Source organism: Myotis brandtii, unplaced genomic scaffold, assembly GCF_000412655.1.
Source record: "Myotis brandtii unplaced genomic scaffold, ASM41265v1 scaffold225, whole genome shotgun sequence".
NCBI lineage: Eukaryota > Metazoa > Chordata > Mammalia > Chiroptera > Vespertilionidae > Myotis > Myotis brandtii.
The window spans coordinates 4,283,140-4,288,230 of record NW_005358435.1 but is presented as its reverse complement, the minus strand read 5'-3'; positions in this window follow the sequence as shown (position 1 = coordinate 4,288,230).

The window sequence follows — 5,091 nt, the reverse complement described above, 5'->3', positions numbered from 1 at the left end:
CGCCGCCATCTCCCCAACGCCCCAAGGCCTCTGCACCCCTAGCCAGACTCCCAGTCGGTGGGGAGGAGGGGGGTGTCGCTCTCTCCGAGGGCCCGCCCCGTCTCCGCCCTCCCGCCACCACCCACTCCTCGGACCCCTCCTGGCCTGAAGCTGCCTTCAGAGCCCCCCTTCCCCCTAGAGAAGGGACCGCGAAGGAGGAGGGAAAGCGGCCCGGGGAGGGGCGCTGGGGAGTCCCCGCCCCGGCGAGGCTGAGGGCGGACCCCTTGCCTGCGCTCCCTGCCCTCTGGGCCGGCGGCGGAGCTTTGGCCGTTTTAGTTTCAGTTTGTGTGTCGGGTTCGGAAAGCGAACTGCAGAGACACGTGCGTCCAGCCTGGGCCCGCGCCCGGGACTTCCGGGGCCGGAGCCTCATAGAACCATCGACTAACGCAGCGAGCGAAGTGCACAGGTGGGCGTGAGAACCCAAGTCAGGTCGGTTCGTATCTCAGGCTGAAGTCTGCATAGTAATCTCTGTGCTATTCAGAGAGAACCGCCGCCCCCACGCCCCTCATGCCAGACCGGTCTGTACGTCCTCACACACAAACTCCAGTAGCCCCCGTGGGCTCAACGGTCTGATCAGGCGCCACCGGCCAGGAGGCTGTGGGGACCTGGGGTCCATTGCTTCTTTCACCCAACTGCCTGGTTTGGAACTGTGTCGCTTTGGGGTTTTCCTCCAATTGCCTCAGTCTCCGTGGCCTGGGTTCAACCCCTCGATTTTCCAGCTCTGTGATCTTGGGCAAGTTCCTGAACTTCTCTGTGCCTCATTTTACTTCTGTAGAAAACAGGAGTAATACCTCCCTCCCCTGCTACCGTGAAGAATAAACGAGATTGTGTCGCAAGCGTCAAAGGCCAATAGGAATCCCCAGTTTGAGGTTGAGGGAAACTATTCAATGCAAACAGCTCAACTGTGATACAGCACAGCTATGCAACAGCAGCACCTCTCCAGCTAGACAGCTCTGCTCCCTCTCCAGACAGACATCGTTGATGTTTCCTCTCTGGGAAAAGGAAGTCTTAAGGTGGAAAGGGACAGTGCACTCCCAGAGCCAGAGGAGAGCTGACTTATATAAACAGAAGCCCTTGCCTCTGGTCCCTGGTGCAAATGAGGACTCCAAATCCTCTCAGTTTGGTCCAAGAGGCACTGTCCTGATTGGTCAGAATGGTGCCTCTCTGATTGGTCAGTGAAGATGTTGAGGGAGTTATACCCCTGCAGATCCAATGGGCAAGGGAAAGTCTCAGTCCTATTGGTTGAAATAGGATTCCAAAAATTTCTTTATAAAGGGCAGGATCAGAGGGCAGGAACACAGTGCAGTTCAGCTGAGTGCAGGAGGCAGTAGCTTATTGCAGGCTTCCCCCTGAAGTGCCGTTTGCATGAGAGGCCCCTGTGTGCAAATGGCTGCTAGGCTCTGTTTTTGTTTGTCTGAATCCAGTTAGCCACCAGGAGCCCATCTTATTAGGTATCTTCTTTCTCAGGTCCGCACCTGGAATCAGCACCTGGGAGCTTCATAGTAGAGGTGGTGTTTTTCTTGTCAACCCAGGAAGGAGAGAAGGGAACTCATAGAAACTTGTCTCAGCCAGATTCCTAAATGTTTCAACACCCAAGAAGTAAGCACATAATAAGGAAAGGCAAGCACATGGGAAAGGGGATTTTTTGAAAACTGGTTGGTTGAGTTCTTTGGGTTTAGGCAAGATTCTGCCCGCTTAGCTGTGAGATTCGCAGAGGGAATGTCCCTGCCATTCCAAGGAGATTCTGCTGTCGTTTAGCCCCGGGCCATGTCGAATACTTGCTTCCTGCCACAGAAGAGAGGGTTTTAAGGCTGGAAAACCAGTGATAGTAGCTAGCACTCGACATGTGCGCTGACCTGTGCCAAGCTTGATCTGCATTTTTTTTACTTAGTTTAAAAGGTATTTAGTGCTGTCAACTCCTGCCCATCTTAAACCTCTACTGGAACGAATGAGGAGACTGAGACCAAATGAATCAATTGACTTACTAAAGAGCACATGGACTGACGGGGTAGCAGCACCAACACCCAGCACCCTCTATTCCCCCGACTCAATATCGAATCACCACTTGGCCTAAACCCTCATTTTTTTAAATATATTTTATTGATTTTTTTACAGAGAGGAAGGGAGAGGGATAGAGAGTTAGAAACATCGATGAGAGAGAAACGTCAATCAGCTGCCTCCTGCACACTCCCTACTGGGGGTGTGGCCGCACCCAAGGTACATGCCCTTGACCGGAATCGAACCTGGGACCCTTGAGTCTGCAGGCTGACGCTCTATCCACTGAGCCAAACCGGTTAGGGCCTGAACCCTCATTTTTAATAAAATACACAAAATTGTATAGAGAAAGGCCATGACTGTGACAGGGGGTCCCAAAGATGGCCGCCAATGCTGTATCCGCTGGGTAAGTGTGTGAGAGGTGCACTCCATCAAGAGGAGGAGTGCACCTGTTCCCCCACACACACACACACTTGAACCTGGCCTGTTGGATTGTTCTGACAGAATGAGGTGGGAATGCTGCTCTGACAGCCCCAGGTTTGGGCCCTGTGAGGCCACAGCGCCGCCCCTGCTGTCTTGGAACCCAGCTGCCATGCTGTAAGGGAGCAGGGTCTAGCTTTCCAGAGGAAGAGGCCCTACAGAGAGAACAATGAAGAGTGCACATAGAATTGACTCTTCTTTAAATAAAGAAGTGCATAGTCCCCATTTCCTTCAGGTTGGATAAAGAAGCCACTGTATGTACATAAAACACCTCAGAACCCACCAGGTGGCACAGAATTGCACTTCCTACAGCCCAAGTTACCAGATTTCCTCATGAGCATCACAACCTCTGAGGCCAAGGCTGACGCTGCTGTGTCCTGGAAGCAGGTCTCCCTGAACTAGAACAAGGTGGAGCCACCCACCCCTGCCCTACCCATGCCCACCAGCTGTGTCCTGTGGGGCCTGGATAGTTCTGGGAGAACAGCAGGCTACACTGATCACATTTCCTCCCAGGGAAGCCCCCCTTAGCCTTAACGTGAGCAGGGCCCTCCAGCCCTGAAAGCTGCAGAGTTAGGAAGGACTGGGGAGGTTTTCTGCAGGAATCTTATATCTCAGACCTGAAGGAACCTTATATCCCAAACCTGAGGTTTAACTGGAGATGGTGGTACCGCCACAATTGCTGACCCTCACAATCCTGAGAGATAGATGCTTTGATCATCACTTTGCATATAAGAAAACAAGCACAGAGAGGATAGATGCTCAAGGCCACACAGCTACCAAGTGGTAGAGCCTTAGCTTTCTGCCTCCACAGCTTCTAGTTTATTTTGTTCATTTCTTTGTTTCTGTTTATTTGTTTTTTGTTAATCCTCACTGAAGACATTTTTGCCATTGATTTTTAGAGAGCGTGGGAGGGAGGGAGGGAGAGAGAGAGAGAGGGAAACATCGATGTGAGAGAGACACATCAATTGGTTGTCTCCTGGGCCAGTCCTGACTGGGGCTGGGATCCAACCTGAAACCCAGGCACAAGCCCTTGACTGGGAACCAAGCCCACAAACCTTTGGTACATGGGCTGATGCTTTAACCGAGGACCCAGACCAGCCGGGGCCAAAGCTTCTAGTTGTAACAGCTTTTGCCATTTGTCTTCATAGGTCCTACAACCAATATTACTTAGAGCAGTGGTTCTCAACCTGTGGGTCATGACCCTTTGGGGGTCAAACGACCCTTTCACAGGGGTCACCTAAATATATCCTGCATATCAGATATTTACATTACGATTCATAACAGTAGCAAAATTACAGTTATGACGTAGCAACGAAAATAATTTTATGGTTGGGGGTCACCACAACATGAGGAACTGTATTAAAGGGTCGCGGCATTAGGAAGGTTGAGAACCGCTGACTTAGAGAGAAGTAGCACTTGGATCCCAGTCTTTGCTTTAACAGATCCCCTGGGAGACCCACCTGCCCCCAGTCAGCAAGACCGAGCATCGAGTCACCAAATCTGTTCACTGTAGTCAGGTGCCTTCAATGAACCTGTAAAGCACTCTGCTTCTTCCCTATATTATTCCTTTACCTGTTCTCTTCATTCCCCCATTTCTTCTTTTCAATGACACACAAACAGTATCTGTGGAGCCCATTCTGTGTGCACAGCCCACGGAGGGCTGTCGGCTCAACAAGGATGAACCCAACACTGCCCTTGAACTCAAGATGATGATTGGGGGAGGAGTGTGGGGAAGAACAGAGAGACAGACACCAGCTCAAATAACAAAGATTCAAAGCAAATCCAAAACAAAACAAAAAAATCCACAAGCAATGCCTTGAAGGGATTTGGAGAAAGGAGAGGACCCAATTGGCTGGGAGTATGGGAGTAGCTTCTTGAGAGTGAAGGGCTCACCTTCCCTTCCAGTTCCCATTTCCTGATGTTCCATGAACTCAGTGGTAGCAATGACATGTGGGGAAGCTATGTAATATGTGTTGGGGGGATGGGGGGCTCTGTGATTCCCATACAGCTGCAGCAAAACCTTTGCCTCTGTCTTGTAAGTCGAACACTCGATCCTTGTGGGGCTTACCTCACAATGCATAGCAACTCCAGGATGAACAGGTTCACCACCAAAGAACAGGAAGACACAGGAGGTGAAAAGCAGGACCAACGTCAGGTGGTGCCAGGCTGGCAGTTGCGTGTTCTCAGAGGGGTCCCTGGAGCTGGGGGACACCCCCCCCCATCTGAGAGCAGTGTGACTGTGGAGCAACCAGACCTCATGGCAGGGTCCATTCCCTGTTAGCTCTAGCAACGCGCTAATTAAATTCCATCAAACCAAATCCTGTAAACTCTTAACTTGCTTCCACTTTTGGATTCCCTTGTGGCCTCCATGAAATGCCCTTAGCCAATAGTGGTCAAGAGAATGATCAGAGAAGACAACAGCATCTCCTGTGACTGGTAATCACTGACACCTGGAAAAACCCAGTCTCCTAACCACCAGGGGCACAGGGCCAAGGGGACCCAGGACCCCCAGCCCACATCCCCTCTTTCTGGTATCCTGAGTGGACACCCTTGCCGGGGAGACAGCACCTCCTACTC